Source organism: Ambystoma mexicanum, chromosome 5p (genome assembly GCF_040938575.1).
Source record: "Ambystoma mexicanum isolate Mex_15411 chromosome 5p, UKY_AmexF1_1, whole genome shotgun sequence".
NCBI lineage: Eukaryota > Metazoa > Chordata > Amphibia > Caudata > Ambystomatidae > Ambystoma > Ambystoma mexicanum.
Genome location: NC_090930.1, coordinates 838,561,454 through 838,582,921, shown reverse-complemented (window position 1 = coordinate 838,582,921; position 21,468 = coordinate 838,561,454). Strand labels below are relative to the sequence as shown.

Genomic DNA, 21,468 nt, shown 5'->3' with positions numbered 1-21,468 from the left:
ATCCATTTCCCCGCTCCTCCACTTAGTGATGGGGCCTACACTTTATATTTTCCTTGTCTGCATGCTTCCAAGGGACGTATTGTGGTCTAACCCCTCCTCTCTCCAAAAGTAGCATTAGGTTGTGTCCTATCTGACCCCCCGGGTGTCGCGGTGTTGAGTCTGTATACCACTCCTCTTCTCCTGTGTCGTCCACGTCATCTGTTATATCCATATTTCTCCCGCTTATAGCTGCTTCCCCTTCATCTCTTCCCCTTTGTTTATTATTTTCTTTATTTGATGTGGGCGTGTGTGTTCGTTCTTCCTGCCTGCGTCCGGGGAGATCTCTAAGCTTACCGGCGTAGGGTGTGTGTTTGGGAGCGGGTGTGGGTGGGCATGTTGGACAGAATGATGAGGGTGTAGCTGCATGTGTTTGTCTTCCCGCCATTCCTTGCTCTCCTTCCTCACTTCCCCCCAGTTCTTCCTTCCTTCTGCAAGCCCATGTTGATTCCCTGTTGGTTCGGGTGATGTACAATTTATCTAAGCTTTCCCTTTCCCCATTTCTTCCTTCTCCCCCCATTCCTTCTTCTTCCTCGCTACAAAAATCATCCAGGAGCGACAACCCCCAATCTGTCTTTTTCCCCCGAATCGTCACTGTTTTTAAATCTATTAAATCCGTTCCTCCCACTTCTTCTTTTCCAATTGCTCCCCTTTGTGCTGATGTTGTTGCTACTTCTGTGTCCCTGCCTACATATTTCCTTATCCCACTCTCCCCTCTCCTAACTTCTCTTTCCCCTTCTCTTTTCTCTATTATTTCTCCTCCTATTTCCTCTCTTTTCTTTTTTAATTCCTCCATTACTTCACTACTCATCTTTTCTAATATCCTTTCTTCCTCTCTCCTCCTTTCACATCTCTCTCTTTCCCTTTCTAATATGCTTTCTATTACCCTCCCTTCCTCGTATTTCTTTGTGGTTTCTGATAGTATTTTTCTCTTCAATATTTCCATTTCCTTTTCTTTCTCTTCTTCCTCCCTTTTCCTGTCGCGCTGCACTGCTCGAGATACCCTTTCTGCTATCGCCTTCATTCTTTCAGCTTCCCTCTTCCGTTCTTCAGTACGTTCCCTCATTTTTCCTAGCTCATTCTTACTTTCTTTCCTTTCTCTCCTTCGCTCTCTTTCCTCCCTCTCAAGCTGTTTGATCAGGGCGTTTTGCTCATTCCTTAACTCTGCCAATCGTTCCTCCAAAATCTCCTCCTCCTCTCGTAACAGCTCCCCTTCCTTCCTTTTTCCCCCTTCCCCTTTTATCACGCTCTTACTCTCATCATCCTCGTTCATCTTTCTTACTACCTCCTTCTCTTCTCCCGTTAATGCCCCTCGCAATTTTAATAACACCTGCGCAGCTACCCACTCGTCGTGTCCTATGGCTGCAATTTGTTCTTCACTAGTCTTCCCTTCCCTTGCTGGCACCTTCGTATAAATTGACCGTACCGCACTTGTCACCTCCCCCCGTGTAGCCACCTGTAGCTGTATATGGTGGTGGGCTGTATGCTGGGTTCGAATACCCCTCAGCCGCCCTTAGTTGTTGCCTTACCACTTCTCGTAGTTCCGTTATAGGATATAAGCCCCCTTCCTCCTTTTTCACTACTTTCGCTAAGGGCATGTCGTCGGTCCGCTCCTTTTTTATTTCTGTTTCATTTACGTTGCTATGCTTTTCTCCTTCCTCTTGTCCTCTTCCCGTGTACTGTGTGCTTTCACTCTCTTTCTCCCCATTCTCTTCTTCCTCCTTAACCTTCTTCTCCTCCTTTGTTTCCCCCACAGTGAACATTCCGGTCGGTCCTGGTCGGGACCCCTTGAACATCCTCCATAAGTTAAACAGCTCCACATGGTGCGTCAACTTCTTCCCCTTGTATGTGTTATGTAGATGTGTCAGTAGTGAGTGCTGGACATATAGTCGAAACTGCCGTTAGGCGGCCAGGGTGTCGTCATTTTGTTGTCCGTCCCCTGTATCCATTCTATGCTGTATTTAATCAGTTTCTCCCTATGGGGTGACAGTGTTTTACATATATGCTGTAGCGGGGTAGTGAGGGTGTTCCCCCACCCTCCCGATCCTATCCCGTATGACATGGTAGCACTGTGTTGTTAGCTCCCCTCAATATAGTAGTCGTTACCTGGCTAAAAATAAACTCTATCAAATTTGACAATTGCAGATGTTTTACCTGGCCCCGTAGTTTGGGGACTTGCGATCGTCCGCTAAAAACAAAACAGTCAAATATATTGCTTGCAAGTATGTAGTCCTTTCTCTGTCTTTGTTTCTCTCACTTAATACCGTTACAGCCCCCTACGGGCAAGGCGCACGTAGCCCCCTGCGGCTGCGTGCCCTGTGTGACGTGCTTATACAGCCGTCCCACTTTTCTTCACCCCTCCTCCACCTTCCTCACTCGTCGTGGCCGGCGTTCTCCGTGCGCGGTCACGTCCCCCTCTCCACCTTGCCCCGATCTAATCGTTGCCGTTGACCTCCGTCCCCTTCCCCTTACCACTATTCGCTTCCCCACCACTCTTCAACAATGCTGTGTGGTCGAGGTATCCTATGAAAGCCCTACGGGTGACGTCACCGACCTCTTCCAAAACTACCGGTAAGATCTTTTCACACTTCAAAATGCTCGAAAATCAGTTTTGCTATTTATCCCCGTTAACCCCACAGCTGTCCTTTTGTCACGCCTGGAACAAGGTAACCAAATAATATAATCAGACTGTGCACGCTGCGTCACCTCGCGTGTGATACGCCCCTCAACAGGAGGGCTTAACCAGCCAATTATCTTCCGTATTAGGCAACCAGTTAGCTACCGCCTACAGGAAAACGTCATCTATCTATCGAGTTTCTCTGCTCGATCAATAGGGATCCTCATCTACTCATTGAACAATAATCGCCAATTTGTAGGAAACCGCACACACACACACACACACACAAGGCCAATCATTGTCTACGAGTGGTCACACGTGATGTTTTCGTGCTCCGCCCACTCTTCTTCGTAGTGTAGCGGACTGCTCTCGCACTTGTCCAGCTACCAATCACTTCACCGCCAACACCAATTTATCAATTCTTTGCCGCACACCTTGGTAACACCTCCCACCTCCCTTATTCCATTCCTCCCCCCTCCCTCACAATTTCACATTGCTTGTTGGGTGTGACATACTCACCAAGTTCTCTTGATGCGGGGCCACTCGACTGCGTGCACCCCTCCAAGCGGCTCGCCGCCTCCCCTCGTCTGGACCACGTCTGGACACTCACCAACCGCGGGCGGGATACTTCTCAACCGTCTCCCGAGGGCCAATATCCGGATTGCGCTGTCCGGTCTTCTCGCAGTTCCGCGATGGTCCTGTAGTCCTCAAAAAGGGGGCAGCGGCAGAGGGGGCCGCGCCGCCGGGCCTCCTCGCAACGAGAGTACTCGGAAAAAAAAATAAAAGGTAGATCGTAACCAGATCGGGGGGAGTCTTTTCTCCCATTCTCCCACTTCAGTCTTTATATGCAGCAAGTGCACCACAAATGCAACTTCAGTTGCTACTCCACCGATATACACAAACTATCAGCCAGATCAGTCAGCAAAATCACCCGGTTTGATACCTTGTTGATGACATAAGCTATCGCTACTTGATTGTCCGACCCAATCAACGTCCGGAATAATAATAATAATAATAATCATTATAATAATATCACATATATTTATGATGCTTCTTTTCAGATGCCTCCCCTTTGTAAGCACTAGCAATAATATAGCCTTGTAGACCGAGGGATGGGTCATTATCATTGGATAATGACCCACCACAAAGTAAATTGGGGAAGGGTCATGATGCCACAGGATAATACCCTCTCATGAGAACTACAAGTCTATGAGCACATTGTAGCAAAACATGTTTGTAGTGATGAAGTAAAAATGTTACTTTAATACTGGGTAAAGTAAATAGGCAGCTAAGTTAGTAAATTAAATGTGGTTTTATTTTGGAATATTGAAATAACATAGTTGTCCTCCTAAAGTAAACATTTAAATTGCAAACTCTTTTGAACTGAAACAGGTTTAACATGAGCATGCATCTGGTGTCATGTAAAAGTACTTGGTTTCTCTATAAGAAAGAGAAAGTATGTTCCAATGTTTTAGCTTTCTCTTTTGTGTGTTCAATATGATGTTGCAGCAACAACAAAAAATCCTTTCAGAGAGGAAGTTTCTTGTTGAAACAAATCTTGTCTGGCAATTGCACTGTTCTTTCCCTGTATGCTTTTGAAGACAGAATATTCAGAACTAAGTCAATACCAGTAGTTATTGACTGCACTTGAAACATTCTGATTAACAGAGTGGGGTCAACAATGATCTCCACTATCATTTGCACCTCCTCAGAGGTATTCTCCCTTTCGTTACCTTCCACCAGAAACTCAATGTCTCCAGAGCTCTGGTCCTTTCTAGGGTTGACTACCGTAACAGCCTCTTCCTCAATCTTCCTTCATCCTCCCTTTGTCCCCTTCAACTAATCCAGAATTGGACTGCAAGACTTATTCTGGGCCTCAAGCCAGGACTGGACCTCTTCAGCCCTAATGCCTCTCCACTGGCTCCCAGTTGCTGCTAGTATCCAATTCAAGACCCTCTGCATCATCCACAAGGCTTTACTGGGCCTGGGAACCTGTTATTTCCAACTCTATATCCCTAAATACCTCCCTGCTAGAGGCCTTTGGTCTATTTGCTCCAACTCTCTGTGTCTCCACTGCATCTCTAAGCAAATAGTGGGGGATAGATGTCTCTCCTCTGCAGGAGCCTCCCTCTGAAATGGTCTTCCTGCCCCTCTCAGGCTTGAGCCAGATCTCCTTAAGTTCCGGAAGCTCCTCAAGAGCTTCTCCTCCTTTTCTCCTCCTCCTTCTCTCTCCCCATCCCCTGCTAACTCCTTCCTCCTCATCTATGACTGGCTGCTGTTTACCTTCTGAGTTCTACATGGTCCTAGGCCAGATGTCTTCAAACTGTGGGGTGCATCCCCAAAGGGGCACCAAGTCGCATTTGCAGGGGGCACAGGACCCCAGCCTGAAATATTTTTTTTAATTTTTGTTTTTGTTTTTTTAAATTGAGCAAATGGGCAGGGGTGGCTCACAGGGTCGGACTGAAGCACGAAACTGTCTTGGGCACCAATGAAAAAGTGGCCCACATTTGCAAATGCCAATTTATTCCTTTAGTGACAGACTGTTTGAATAGTACTCAGGAGGAGTGTTTTGTTAAAATGTAAGCAAATTGTGATGTTTAAAGAATATTTATTCAGCAACAATGGTCAAAACTACTAGCTGCATGGTGCTATCGGCCAGGTCGCCTGGCGGCTCATCCATAATTGGTGATGTGGTGTCGACCCAATGGCCCCCTCACTCCGAATGGAGGAGCCAGCCAGGTGAAACACTGAGCACTCCCTCAGCTGCTTTTCCCAGACAAGGGAGTACTCCTGGGCTAGCTGAAATATCAAAGGGAAACACTGTTTTGACAGTTCAGTTTCCCTGATTTGGCGAGTGGGGAGTACGGCGAGTGGGTTGTACAACAAAAGCCTTTGGTGCACAACCCCCTACCCACCTGCCACAATCAGCTCTCCTTCGAGGCGCTGTGGAGCCCAGGGGACAGGGATGGTATTTATTTACTGGATATCTATCATAGATGTCCAGTCAAAAATACCATGCTTTCCCCTTGCGCACCCCTGCGCCTTGTATACATCCATAATCATGTTGATTGTGGTAGACATTGTGGGGCACAGGGGACAGGGATGGTATCTTTTTACTGGACATCTATAACAGATGTCCAGTAAAAAAAAGTATCATGCCTGCTCCTTGGGACCCCCAGCACCAATTACAAACCGTTTGGTTTTTTACTCCATTTTTTTTAAAGTGTGCTCTAAAATGCAACATTTTAACCCATTATTTTAAAAAATCCTGGACGGAAACTCCCCGATCCCTCCTTGAAACCCCCAACCCCGATCCCTTCTTTATTGGTTCGGCCTCCCTCTGTTTGCTCGGTCGCTATGGCATATCTAGGGGAAATATTTATGCACCTCAGCTTAAAAAATTCAACAGCCACCACTGGCCCTGGGCAGGGGTGTTGCTAGGTCTGGAAAAAACCGGGGCTACACTAATGTCTGAACTGTCGGGACTGGGGGCTAGCTAGCCTTTTGGCTGTAGCTCCTGAGATTCTATCCAGGGCTACAACCAAAAGACCAGGGGCTAAAGCCCCCCTTAGCCCCCCCCTAGCAATGCCACTGGCCCTGGGTCTGTGCTATGAGCAGGGTGGGGGAGCCCAGGGACTGTGGTGGGAGCAGGATGGGCGGAAGCCATGGCATAATGGTGGTAGCAGGGCGGGGAGGGCCCAGGGTCTGTGGTGGGCTGGGGAGAGCCCAGCGACTGGGTAGGAGTGGGATGAAGGGCCAGAGACACTGATTGGAGCAGGTGGGGGAGCCCAGGCAATATACTGAGAGTAGGGTGAAGTAACGGCATGCAATAGTTCATAGCCATTTGGACTTATTGTGCATTTGGCATTTTTGGGGGGGGCGGACCTGCCCACAGTTTGCTCGGGGGGGGAAGGCCTGAAAAGTTTGAAGACCATTGTCCTAGGCCCACTCCCCCCCATTTCCCAGCGCTTTACCTGCTTTCCATGGCACTTGCCCTTGCGCCGCCCCATTACACATCCACTTCGCCCCATCACCCTTCTCTTCCCACCTTAGCACTTTTTTTGAGCTGACCTGCACTCCCTCCACCCCCCGCCCCCTGCTCCCTAGCACTTCTTGTTCTGCACTTGCACGATCTGAATGTCACAATGCCTATTGGGACTGTTTTTGGATCTTTGTACCTTGTTCCCCCTCCCTTTTTGTTGTCTTGTGGTGTCTTGAAACACCACTTGTTGTAAAGGCACCTTACAAATATCCAATGAATAAATACATAAATAATAGGTATTGTTTTCATTAGTACCCCATTTAATATCACCCAAATTCTTGACCTCAGATAGATCAAAGACTGAGTCAGCACTACCAGGAGTACAACCTGCAGTGACAGATCGTACAGAGACCCCACTACCAGCAGTACAACCTGCAGTGACAGATCGTACAGCGACCCCACTTCCAGGAGTACAACCTGTAGTGACAGATCGTACAGAGACCCCAAAAGTAAACGCTTACATTTTTTTATTCTCTCTCTTAGTCCACAAATGACACAAGGCTTAGATGACAGTGGATGCTTCCCTCAATTTGAAGAATTATTTCACTCCATCAGGGTCCACAGTCCTTAAAGACTGAGAGAACCTGTGGTTAAAATCAACATTTCTTACTCTCGTTTGTGTTTTTCATTAAGGGCAGAATATCCTTGATATGATATGATATGGCATTTATAACGCGCCTTAATCCTTCAATGGAAGCCCCACTTACATATGTGATGACTCGAGTTACCGATATGAGGATTTGCGCAGATAATGATAAATCATCATCAGTTTACCAGAAGAGTTTTAAAGAGGAATAGAATCAGAGGTAAAATCATATTTTTTTAACAGGTTGGTCCTTCCCAAATTCCATAATGGTAGGAACCACCATTTCCTCAGATTTGCCGTCATCTTTCCTAGCAACAGTGCGTAGTACAGTAATTAGAACCGACTCACATCACTGGATATCCCTGGCAAACGTTCAAGATTGGAGTTATGCCCAACTAGTAGATCATCAGCTAATACCGCTGATGTTAAATTAATCTGTGCCCATTTTTTTACATCATCAGAGTAGCGCTTTATTTGGTAATTGCTAAATGGTCACATGTGCCTAGCATTTGGGGGGTTCTGTATATTTTCTTATGGTGACTGTTGCCACATAAAATCTAATCAACAGCAGGGAGTTCAAGCAAGCCTGTCTTGTGCCACTTTTAATGTCCATATTCCCTGCTATTCTGGAAATGGTATGCAATTTGGCACTTTGCCTCTTCATATTGTGTCTTGAAAATCAGATATAGAGGCAAACACATTCAAGCTGCTCATCATCACCCAGTGAAACCTCAGTGTATTAAATGTGTCAGCTTTTTGGCATCTAGTGAAGCGATTAACATTGGTTTGCTTTTGTAATTTTTGTAATCTACTGCCTCCACTCGCTCCTGCGTGTTCACAGCTAGGTTTCTGCTGATTATATCGCTGATACTATACAAGTGCTTCCTCCAGACAGACCCTTTCCGACATACTCTTTGTTGTTCCCTCTCCAGGCCTAGTGAAGGCCTATGGACCCCCATGTGGTCTCTGTTCTTTTCCTCTTCTCGCATTAATGATGCTACCCAGTGGGTCTTAATGTCTTCTTAAATAGCATTGTCTTGGTCCAGGGCCCTGAGGCCAATCTCCTCCTCTTTGATAAATGCTTCCTGCACCTTATCAACATCCTTTCCTCTCCTGCTATCCCTTCTTACCCCTCTCTTGCTCCTCTGCCACCTCTTTGGCATCCCCTAATGCTTCTCTAACCACCCTGTTGCCTTGCCTCTTCTGCCCCCGCTCCCTTTGGCACTCTCTTCTCCCTCTCAGATTACCCTGACTTCTCTTCATTCCTCCTCTGCCCATCCCCGGGCACCTCCAACACTTGCGCAGAGTGCACCTCTGTCCTGTACTCCTCCCCGGAATTCCTTCAGATGTGGCAACCTAATTCACATCGCTAATCTCAACTGTTGTTCAGCTGTCAAACACTCCTCTGATACCTGCCATTTCCTAGAAAAAAATGATTTGGATGTACTCCGTCTCACTTGGTTCACGGCCAGCTCTGTCATGAGTTTCGACACCTTCCTTCCCGATGACTACAAGATCCTTTCCGAACCAAGAAACAACCTTCACGGTGGAGGTGTAACCTTGATTTTCCCAGAATGGATCCCTGCTTCTATCATTCCAATGCATCAATACTCCTCCTTTGCATGTCTGGTCTGCAGGCTCTCCACCTCTCCTGGCCTCTCTCTCATTGTGGACACTATCTACAGGCCGCCTGGGGCCAGGTCGCCCTCTTCCTCTCTGAGTGGGCTGACCTCTCCTCCTCGCTCCTTGCCTCTACCTCCGAACTTCTCCTCCTCTGAGACTTGAACATCCACCTGGATGCTACCAGCCCTTCTTCAGGACTCTTGTGCACTCTCTGCGATTCTCTCTCTCTCTATTCTTCCCTCTGGCCCGATTCACTCTGCAGGGCACACCCTGGATGTTCTGATATCCTCAGACCTCCCCTTTTCTAACCCTCTCACCACTCCTCTCTCTTGGAGTGATCACTTTATCCTTTCTTCCCACCTCTCTCTCTCTTCCCTGCAGGTCAAGTCGACTCCAGCACTGCCACCTACCTTCTCGGTCATCCGACCCATGAAGCATGTGTCCGTTGAGGCTTTTGCTGCTACTTTCTCTCTGCCTCCTGCACCTTTGGCTGACTCACATCCTGAAAACAGCCCTCTCTAACCTTCATATCTCTATCTCTAACACTCTGGATGTCCTTGCCCATGTCATGGGGATCCGCTTGAAGCCCAAATCCAAGTGCAACTCTTGGTATGATTCTGACCTTGCCGCCCTTAAACATAAGTGTAGGGCGCCAGAGAGGAAGTGGAGTGTCACAGGCGAACCCCCTGACAAACTGGCCTGCCGCCTGCTCCAAAGGCAGTGCAGACACTCTGTCCTCTCTAAGAAGAGAGCCTACATCCAAGTCCACATCTCTGTGGCAACTAACAACTCGGCCGAACTTTTCAAAATCTGCAACAAGCTGGCCAATCCTGCTGCAGTCTCTACCTCTGCTGTTCGCTCCCAGGCCTTATGCATGGCCTTGGCCTCTCATTTCACTACCAAAACTCAGGACATCCTGTCCACCCTCTCTTCCTCTACCTCCTATTCCTCCTCCTCTACCACTCCTGGCCCCTCTGATGCCGTCTTTCATCCATCTTTCTCCTCCTTTCCCCTGTTCACCTCTGACGATGTTTCTAGACAAGTCTGATCTAAGAAAGTCTCATCAAAGCAGGTTCTCCCCTGCTCATCCAGAACTATCAAGGACCACATTGACACCATTGCTCCAGCTATGGCCGATTTCTGCAATCACTCCTTTGCTGTAACGCTCACCTGATTCTCGCAGAGGCGCCGGTCTTGACTGGGCGACTACCGTATCTTCAAAGGTGATGTGTAGCACCCGGTTGGCTCTTTGGGCTGGACCTCTGTGCACTGTATGCCTGACGTGTAGAGTAAGATGTCTGCAGATAGAAAATATGGGGTTAATGAACTGGGGTTATTGGGGTGTCCCTATCTCTTTCCTCTTCTCCTCTCCTGTAGACCCCCAAAGGTTAACGCTCTCACCTTAGGTAAGTGAATGCCGAGCTCTCCATCTGCCTCGGGGCAGGGTGCTGTAACCAGTTTCTTCACTGGATAGGTAGCGCAGGCCTCTTGACTTCAGAGGACTGCTGTCCGTCGTTTACTGCACGAACTGTAAGTTTCGAGTCATTCAAATGTCTTTAAAGTCTTTAGTAATGATGTCTCTTGTTTTGCAGGGTTCCGGCGATGGCGGATGACGGGCTGAAGTGAGTTGAAGATGGAGCCCGTGTGATGAATAGAAGCGCCTGGAAGCACGTAAGTAAGCGCTTGTTGCCTGCTTCACTATGCGCTCTAACTGTCTTTTTATTTTGCAGGTACGAGTTCGGAGCGGCTGCAGGGTGCCGGAATACCCACTGGATTAGATGTGGAAAGGAGTAATGGCACGTGAGTATTAAAGTTCCCCAATGTCTTTAAACGCACCTTGTTTTGTCTTTCAGATGCGGGATGCAGCGCCGAAGGCCTCCGGAGCGTACGAAGAGTAGGTAAGCCTTTGCCTTTCAGATGCCGGAATGCTAACCTGTTCTTTCTTGTCTTTATAGGTGTTGCTGAAGACTGGATTCAGGATGGTAAGCCTTTGCCTTTCAGATGCCGGAATGCTAACCTGTTCTTTCTTGTCTTTATAGGTGTTGCTGAAGACTGGATTCAGGATGGTAAGCCTTTTTCCTTAGGCCCAGGACCGGATGCAGAAGACACGATGAGCGTTCTGCTGCAGAGGTTGCAGAATAACGCAAAGCAAGATTCATCCACCGGGTGTGGTTTAAATAGCCTCCTGTAGTGCTTAGGTGTCTCCTTCCACAGCCACGCCTAAGTAAGAAAAGAGTTCCTGGTAAGAAAAGAGTTCCTGCCTTCCAGAAGAGTTCCAGTGTTCTGAATCTAGGGAGTGGCTCCAGCCCCACCCAACAGGAAAAGTAGTTCCAAACAGAAGAGGATCAGAGGCTCAACTGGCAGGCAAGTAAGCAGCATGGTCTGCTGAAGGTAAGTCCACCCAAGCATTATGAGCCCGGCGCTTCCAGCGCTGGGACTGGGCATATTTATGAGCCTGGTGCCACTGGCGCCAGGACTGGGTCCAAAAGGTCCCAATTGGGACTGGTTGGCACTCGGAACCTGGGTTATGGATCTGCTTCCAAGGGAGTTGGGAAAACCCTGACCTTTTGGAAGCAGAGATCATGACAGTACCCCCCCTCAAGGCCCCTCCCAAACCGGGCTTCTCCGGGGGTTTTGGCTTGTCAGGAAATGTTCGGTGAAATCTTTTGATTAGGCGAGGAGCGTGGACATATTCAGCAGGTTCCCAGGATCTCTCTTGGGGGCCGTAGCCTTTCCAGTCAATTAGGTAGAATAGTTTAGATTTGGAGATCTTGGAGTCCAGAATGCTTTTGACTTCAAACTCGAGTTCTCCATCCACTAGGATAGGTTTTGGAGATTTGGTTAGTCGGGTTTGAGGTTGCACGGGTTTTAATAGAGAGACGTGGAAGACCGGATGTATCTTCATGTGCGGGGGCAAGTCCAACTTGACCGCTACTGGGTTTACTATGGTAGTGATGGAATAGGGACCAAGGTATCTTGGGTTGAATGTGCGTGGCCCTTTTAGAGATAGATATTTGGTGGATAACCAGACTTGATCCCCTACTTGATAGTGAGGGGCTTCCTTCCGATGTTGATCTGCTCCTTTCTTGTATTGTTCTTTAGCCCTTTGAAGGTGAGAAACAGCTTCCTTAAAGGCTTGGGTGATTGTAGAATGCAGGTAGTCTACTGCTGGTGTTTCAAGATCTTGGAGGGGATCCAACTCCGAGGTTCGAGGGTGACTGCCGTACAAAAGAAAAAACGGGGTTTTCCCAGTTCCCGAATGGACAGAGTTATTGTAGGCATACTCGGCTATCCAAAGGATATCTTTCCAAGTTTTTTCAGTTTGTTGCAGCATGCAGCGTAAATACTGTTCCAGAGTTTGATTGGTCCTCTCGGTTTGTCCGTCGGTCTGAGGGTGGTGACTGGTCGATAGTCTCACATCAATTTGAGCCGACCGACAGCAACTTCGCCAAAAATGAGAAATAAATTGACTACCTCGATCCGAAATTAGAACCGAAGGAAAACCGTGCAGTCGGACGATGTTTTCGAGAAATTCTCGGGCCAGAGTTGCTGCTGTTGGCAAGCCTTTGAGCGGAATGAAATGCGCCATCTTGGTGAATAAGTCCACGATTACTAGAATCGTATTGTATCCGGAGCATGGAGGTAGATCGGTGATGAAGTCCATAGAAAGCGTATGCCAAGGGCGAGGTGGGATGTCAATAGGGCGTAAGAGGCCTGCTGGTCTTTCCTTTTGACTCTTGTTTTGGGCGCATACTCCACAGGACATTATAAAGTCTCTGATATCTTTTTTCCAAGACGGCCACCAGAAGTAGCGCTTGATCTTTTCTGAGGTCTTGGCTATACCGGGATGACCTTCCATTAAAGAGTCGTGATAACAAGAGATTACTTTTTTCTGTAAATCTGTGCTGGGTAGGTATAATCGTTCTTGGAAATACAATAAGTTGTCCTTTACTGCAAAGTCCTTTCCCTGCAGATGCCAATTCTGTATGTCTGCTGGAGTTACAAGTTGCCTGGCTTTATCCTTAACTTCCTCTATGGATTCTGTGGCGATTACACCCAGAATTCTTTGTTCGGGAATGATTGGTACAGGTTTAGGGTTGACCAAGTGTTCTCCCACTCCCATCCGAGAAAGGGCATCGGCTTTACCGTTCTTTGTACCAGGTCGATAGGTAATTATGAAGTCAAACTCGGCAAAGAATAATGCCCAACGGAGTTGTCTAGAGGATTGGGCTTTTGCGGTCTTCAAATATTGCAGGTTTCGGTGATCCGTAATCACAGTAACGGTGTGTCGGGCCCCCAGCAGATAATGCCGCCAAGCCTTAAAGGCAGACTTGATAGCCAGAAGTTCCTTGTCAGTAATCGTGTAATTGATTTCAGGAGGCGAGAATTTGCGGGACCAAAATGCCACGGGATGCAACTGATTGGTTACCGGGTCCTTTTGTGATAGAACTGCCCCCATGGCAAGGCTTGAAGCATCAGTTTTCACGATGTAGGGGAGTTCGGGGCGAGGGTGTTTTAAGATTGGTGCAGAGATAAATTTAGTCTTCAAATCCTGGAAAGCTTGTTCCGCCTCGGTAGACCATTCAAAACGTTTGTTTTTCTTTAACAAGGCAGTGATGGGCTGGACTATTCGAGAGAATTCGGGGATAAACCTGCGGTAAAAGTTAGCGAAGCCTAACATGCTTTGCACACCTTTTACGGAGGATGGTGATGGCCATTTGAGAACTGCATCGACCTTCTTTGAATCCATACGCACTCCGCCAGGTGATAATATGAATCCCAAGAATTCAACTTCAGTCACGTTGAAAACACATTTTTCCAACTTAGCGAAAAGTTTGTGTTGACGCAATCTTTCGAGGACCATTTTCACGTGTTTCCGATGTTCAGATTCCGATGAAGAATAAACGAGGATGTCGTCAATGTAAACAACACATACATCTATGAGCTCTCTGAGGACATCGTTCATAAAATATTGAAAGGCGGCCGGGGCATTGCAAAGTCCGAAGGGCATGACCTGATATTCAAATAGCCCATACTTGGTGCGGAAGGCCGTCTTCCATTCATCGCCCTCTTTTACTCGTACCAAGTGGTAAGCTCCTCTAAGATCCAGCTTTGTATATATGCATGCTTTTCTGACTTGGTCCAGGAGTTCAGGGATCAAAGGTAACGGATATCTATTCTTAACGGTGATCTGGTTCAGGGAGCGATAATCGATACAAGTTCTAAGGTCTCCTTCCTTTTTTGGAACGAAGAACAAAGCTGAAGAAGCAGGGGACTTGGAAGGACGAATAAACCCATTTGCCAGGTATTGATCCAGGTATTGTCGAAGGTGAAGGTTCTCAGGCTCGGTGAGGGCATAAATTCTACTACAAGGAGGAGTAGATCCAGGTATCAGGTCTATCTGGCAGTCATAAGACCTATGAGGAGGTAGAGAGTTAGCCTGATCCTTCCGGAAAACATCTTGGTATTCTAGGTATTCGGGAGGAAACTGGGGAGTCTCTGAAGAAATTGCGGCCAGTGCAACACCAGGTGGAGGGTGACAAGTAGAGACACATTCTGGAAACTGGACCGTTCTTGCTCGCCAATCGATCAGAGGATTGTGTTTCTCTAACCAAGGTATTCCTAGAATAATCTGAAACTGAGGGGCCTTGATCACATCGAACACGATCTTCTCATGGTGTCCATCTTGACTTACTAGCGTCACCTCTTGAGTGGTATGCGTTACTGGCCCGGAGGCTATCTCCGTACCATCCACCGTAGTAATGACGTCCTTTACAGCCTTGGGACAAAGAGTTAGATTCATCCTCAAAACCATTTCATGATCCACATAATTGCCGATGGCACCGCTGTCGACGTAAGCTTCAATTGCATGTAATCGATCCGGATTATCAGGGCTAATGAGGACCATAGGTATCACGAAATGCGAGGTCACGGAACTGGTTTTCACGCTCGGCAAGAGGACCTCTATTCTTGTCGGGCGAGGTCGTTTCCCTGCTCAGAGTTTGTAACTTTGGTAACTGCAGCTCCTACTGCCTTCTTGGCAGGTTTCACCGGACAGTCTCGAAGAAAGTGCCCCGAGTTTCCGCAATATAGGCATAATTGCAACTGTTTCCTCCTTTCCCGCTCCCTTTGTGTAAGAGGACCTTTCAGACCCCCTATTTGCATGGGTTCCCCGGAGTCTACTCCTTTGGAAGGAGTTGGTGGTTTGGAAAATACTCGAGCATCAAACTTGGAACGATCGGCCTTCCTGTTCTGCAGCCTGTGATCTATTTGAACGACCAAGTCTATATAATCCGAACAGTCTTGTGGGGGATTCACTACTTGGGCTAAAACGTCTTTGAGCTCTCCACGTAGACCTCTATAAAACAGCGTAATCCTTTTGTCCTCAGGCCATTGAGTTTCCACTATTAGTCTATTGAAAGATGCAATATAAGCCAAAAGGTCTTGATTACCCTGTCGCAACGAAAGAAGCTCATTGTCCAAGGCCTGCCCCTGTGAATGTCTTGCGAACAGTTTTTCCATACTAAGCTGAAAGGCTTGAAAATCATGGAGAACCGGATCATCTTGATTAACTAGAGGGATCGACCAGTCTGCCGCATTGCCACTAAGGTACGAAAGTACAAAAGCTACTTTTGCTTGATCAGTTGGAAAGGCTCCTGGCCGGCATAAGAAGTGCAACCGGCACTGATTGATAAATACTGCAAACCTCTTTGGGTCACCAGAAAATCGTTTGGGCGGAGCCAGAGGTACATTCCCAGGTAGGTTGATCTGCACTGGATTCATAGAGGATGTTGAAGGAAGATTTGCCCCTGATGCGGGTAACGGGGTCTGTCCGGCTTGTGACTGTAGCACTTGTCTAGCAAGATTGTCTGTTCTCTCCTTGGAAATAATTAGTTCCCTTCTTAGAGCATTCGTTTCCTGACGAGCTGCATGCACTTCTGCCCTTAGTTCCCCAAGTAACCGGGCTAGGGGGTCAGTATCCGAAGTTTCCATAGCGCCTGGGCGAGAGTTTTGCGGTAGGCTTTGCGTTCTGTAACGCTCACCTGATTCTCGCAGAGGCGCCGGTCTTGACTGGGCGACTACCGTATCTTCAAAGGTGATGTGTAGCACCCGGTTGGCTCTTTGGGCTGGACCTCTGTGCACTGTATGCCTGACGTGTAGAGTAAGATGTCTGCAGATAGAAAATATGGGGTTAATGAACTGGGGTTATTGGGGTGTCCCTATCTCTTTCCTCTTCTCCTCTCCTGTAGACCCCCAAAGGTTAACGCTCTCACCTTAGGTAAGTGAATGCCGAGCTCTCCATCTGCCTCGGGGCAGGGTGCTGTAACCAGTTTCTTCACTGGATAGGTAGCGCAGGCCTCTTGACTTCAGAGGACTGCTGTCCGTCGTTTACTGCACGAACGGTAAGTTTCGAGTCATTCAAATGTCTTTAAAGTCTTTAGTAATGATGTCTCTTGTTTTGCAGGGTTCCGGCGATGGCGGATGACGGGCTGAAGTGAGTTGAAGATGGAGCCCGTGTGATGAATAGAAGCGCCTGGAAGCACGTAAGTAAGCGCTTGTTGCCTGCTTCACTATGCGCTCTAACTGTCTTTTTATTTTGCAGGTACGAGTTCGGAGCGGCTGCAGGGTGCCGGAATACCCACTGGATTAGATGTGGAAAGGAGTAATGGCACGTGAGTATTAAAGTTCCCCAATGTCTTTAAACGCACCTTGTTTTGTCTTTCAGATGCGGGATGCAGCGCCGAAGGCCTCCGGAGCGTACGAAGAGTAGGTAAGCCTTTGCCTTTCAGATGCCGGAATGCTAACCTGTTCTTTCTTGTCTTTATAGGTGTTGCTGAAGACTGGATTCAGGATGGTAAGCCTTTGCCTTTCAGATGCCGGAATGCTAACCTGTTCTTTCTTGTCTTTATAGGTGTTGCTGAAGACTGGATTCAGGATGGTAAGCCTTTTTCCTTAGGCCCAGGACCGGATGCAGAAGACACGATGAGCGTTCTGCTGCAGAGGTTGCAAAATAACGCAAAGCAAGATTCATCCACCGGGTGTGGTTTAAATAGCCTCCTGTAGTGCTTAGGTGTCTCCTTCCACAGCCACGCCTAAGTAAGAAAAGAGTTCCTGGTAAGAAAAGAGTTCCTGCCTTCCAGAAGAGTTCCAGTGTTCTGAATCTAGGGAGTGGCTCCAGCCCCACCCAACAGGAAAAGTAGTTCCAAACAGAAGAGGATCAGAGGCTCAACTGGCAGGCAAGTAAGCAGCATGGTCTGCTGAAGGTAAGTCCACCCAAGCATTATGAGCCCGGCGCTTCCAGCGCTGGGACTGGGCATATTTATGAGCCTGGTGCCACTGGCGCCAGGACTGGGTCCAAAAGGTCCCAATTGGGACTGGTTGGCACTCGGAACCTGGGTTATGGATCTGCTTCCAAGGGAGTTGGGAAAACCCTGACCTTTTGGAAGCAGAGATCATGACATTTGCCACTTGAACTTTCCCCTCCCCTCTAAACACTCTCTTGTGCACCCCCTTTTAAAGAAGCCCTCGGCTGATCCTGCCTGTCCAGCTAACTATTGGCATTTCTCCATCACTTCTTTCCTGGGCAAACTCTTGGAAAAGCTGGCCATCTCCCATATTAATCTACATACTGAATCTGTTGTTTGCCTCAATGACCATCAGTCTGGCTTCAGAGTAGCCAGAAGAAGGGAAATTGCTCTCTTGAACACCCGTGAAGACTTGCTCTCCAATCTTGACTCTAATCTCCCTTCTGTCCTCATTCTCATTGATCTAACCTCTGCTTTTGACATGGTCAACCATGCCATCCTGCTCAATCATCTCTGGTACAACCTTGGTATTACTGATCAGGCCCTGGCCTGGTTGACCTCCTTTCTCACCGACCGGCACTCTCGTTCCAATTGGGATCTTTCCTCTCGTCTATCTCGCTCTCTACTTGTGGTGTTCCCCAGTGGTCTAACCTCTCTCCCTGACTCTTCAACCACTACCCGGCACATCTTGCCCACTGCATCGCTACTTTATGCTCCAATTTTCAGGCTCCCCTCAGCCACCTCTGCTTCTTCTCTCATACCAGACTCTCTAGCCGCAATTCAGGAATGGTATGCCACCAATGATCTCTGCCTTAATGCCGGTAAGACTGAGATCCTCCTCATTGGGACACCCGCTCCCTCCTTTCCTCTCTTGCTCTGGCCGCCTACACTGGGGCATCTTCCTGCTCCTTCCTATGAGGCTAAGAACCTTGGTGTCATCTTCTACTCCACCCTCTCCTTCTCTCCTCACATCTCGGATGTATAATAAGAAGTCAAACTGTCAGCTGCACCTCCTCAGAGATATTCTTCCTTTTCTCACTTTCCCCCAGATGCTCACTGTCTCCAGAGCTCTGGTCCACTCTAGGCTGCACTAATGCAACATCCTCTTTCTAAATCATCCTGCCTCTATTCTTTGACCTTTACAACTTATCCAGAACAGGACAGCAAAACTTGCCCTGGGCCTCAAGCCCAGGGATCATATCTCTCCAGCTCTGAAATCCCTTCACTGGCTCCCCATGGCTGCATGGATCAAGTTCAAGACCCTCTGCATCGTCCACAAGGCTTTCTTGGGCCTGGGACCGCTCTACCTCCAACTTTCTCTTCCAAAACATCTTCCTTCTCGAGCTCTACGCTCATCCACCTCCAACTCTGTGAGGGTCAGATGCTTCTCCAAACAGCGAGTTGGGGCATATCTATCTCCTCGGCTGAGGCCTCCCTCTGAAACAGCCTCCTTGCCTCTCTCAAACTTGAGCAGAACCACCTCTGGTTCTGGAAGCACCTCAAGACCTTCCTTTTCACTTTCCACTTTCTCTCTTCCTCTACCCCATTGATGCACCTGACTGCTCCACGCACTGGTCACCTGGTCGCCCTCTGAACTCGGGCCCAGGCTCCTGAATGTCCAGTTGCCCTTGCACTGCCTCCGGACTCCCCAGCACTTAAGGGTCTGTATCTGCAACCCTACAGTCCCTTCTCTCTGGACTCATGAGCCACCCATTGCCACACTTGTGAGTTAACTGCACTTCCCCCTTCCACTCCCCCTTGGCACTTCTCCCCTTCCCTCTTCCCTGCACTTGCGCGATCTAAATGACACAAGGCCTAGTAAGATCGTTATTGTGTCCTCCCTTGTTTCCCCCTCCTTGTCTTGGCCCGCCTTGAAACACTTGTATACAAGCGCGTTATAAATACCACATCATATCATATCATATCATATAAAAGCGTTTTGATTGGTCGTCCCCAGCAACCCGGTAATAGCGGTAGGTTTGCGGCAGGCTATCATTTGAACAGTGATCTTACCATCTGCAATGAGTGGCGTTATGGGCCCTTAAGACGCAGCTTCCTCTGCTTTTTCCCTTTTTTCAGGTAGATCAAAATTAAACCCTGCAAAACGTGGATTTTCTGAAATCTTATATTATCAGCCACTCATACTATTGTGTCGTTTATCTCAAAATTTCTCATAAAATGTTACCATAGGACGGTCTTCCCCTGAGACCTTTGCATTTGCTGCAGTCATAATTGGTAGCTTAATTGGGGTGATATTACCTGAGACAGAGGGCTGACCCTGTCAGTAACGTCCCGCCGTCCAAGTTGAGGGCCCGAGCAAAGTGAGGGTCCCTTAATGCTGGCAGCGGTGCCGTTACCGACAGAGTTGGACGCTGCCTCGGGTAATGTCACCATTATCACTGTATAGTTACCCACGTGGTTGATAGTGGTGTGCTTTTCTAAAAGAATTGACTTTGCTGCGAGGCCCGAAGCCGCACAGTGCTTTCGTCCCCTTAGTCCATTTTCAATGTTGATGACTAAAGTCATCAACATTGAAAACAAACTTCGGGGATACACGGCACGGCCCTAGGCCGCGCAGCAAAAGTAAGTTGCTTTTTTATTTAAACAAAAAAAATACACTCTTAGCACCTGCATAGGAAACTACGTGGGTGCCAAAGATGTACGTTGTGCAGCTGCTCAGACCGCAGGCTTATACCACACCTCATTCCCAGCATCCTGATTGGCCATCGCCCCTTCCCAGGGTGCTAATGGTCAGAGATTGATCCCTATGTTTTACAAAATCGCTGCACAATCTACACTTTTACCTTGGAAATCTGCCCGTATTGCCCTGGTTATAGCATTTGCGTGTGTATGTCTTGCTTGCCTTGCTTGCATTCACCCTCTGAGCCTCTTCATTATATTTTGAGTCAATGCATATCTAGGCACTCCCTCTCCGATTCATTTTGTATAACTTTTTTGTCCAAAACATTCTTCAGTTGCAAACCATCCTCTTTTGATGTATCTCTTTTCTATTCAAATGTTGTGTTTTTTCCCACCCAGCCATCACATACCTGCATCTTTTGTTTCTTAACGCTCAATATACTGGACACAACGTGACCCCTTATTGTAGCTGAAAATGTGCAGTTACGTACTTCGCGCACCGACCCCCATCATTGACCTTGAAATATTCTTCAATTATTTTGCCAATTCTATAGAAACAGTACCTTGAAACTGAAAAAGTGTTCATTTGAATTATCGGGAATCCATAACTTTTGATTATAATCTACTTTTTCATTAGGAGTAAATTGTACTTTGATTGGAGAATGCTCTGAAGACATTGCTTATTCAAGATCAGCTGATAAATATTGTAAATGGAGAGGCTCCCCAAAAAAGCCATCCAAGAACCAGAGCCGTATTGCTTGGAGTAGAAGGGGCACTCTCTTTCTATTGTGAAGAGTATCAGTGAGATCAGCGTCCCCATCGTATGCCTAGGGGCTTTATACACGTCTGACTCCTTGCACCTGTGGCTCCATCTAGCACAGGCACCGGGAGACACCCACAGAGCTTTGCAGCGAGGCCAAGCTTAAGTTTCCAAATGTGGAACAAGGAAAAGGGAGATGTGACTAATATAATGGGATGGGCGTTGTTGCCTGTCTTTCCAGGCATGGGCTCAGCTCATAGCCTAAGAACTGTGACCAGGAAGATAGACCAAGCAGTGATGGCGGACAACAACTGATTTCAGTGCTAAGCATCACACCTACAAAACTCCAACTGCAGATCCCCTTTCAGCTCCCCTTATACTTCTGCGTCACTACCATATGCCCGCTCCATGGGCAAACTGGCTGAAGAGAAGACGGCATTCTTCATCCTCTTCTGGGGAGGTAGAGGAGTCCTTCACAACCAGGTTGCCACGCACGCATCAGACCTCTTCCTCCGCCCGTGCCCACTTCAAGACACCGGGCCATATCAATGAGAACTAAATAACACATGGTCTTAGATGGCATATCGTACAGTGCACACTGAATGTACGTGTCTCTAGCAATGCAACACCACTTCTGTAGAATTGTATCTGGGGATAGAGTGGCACACTGCATTGTTTGGTTTTTGAAAAGGGCAATGGGTGGCTCAGATAACACTGTCCGATGTCTTCTTGAAAAATGGCAGCTATTGAGACCGGTGTCCACCAGAGACAAAGGGGTAAGAATGCCACCAGGGTGTGTGTGTGGGGCGGAGAGAGGGGGTGTTGCGTGAGATGTCTTTCAATGCACTGCTGAAGTCC

General features: G+C 47.8%; 1 protein-coding gene across 1 annotated transcript in view; it reads left to right on the top strand.

Annotated features, from left to right (window-relative positions):
- AOAH (acyloxyacyl hydrolase) overlaps window positions 1-21,468 on the top strand; it is a 1,097,690-nt gene that overhangs the window by 455,379 nt on the left and 620,843 nt on the right. The window lies entirely within an intron of this gene.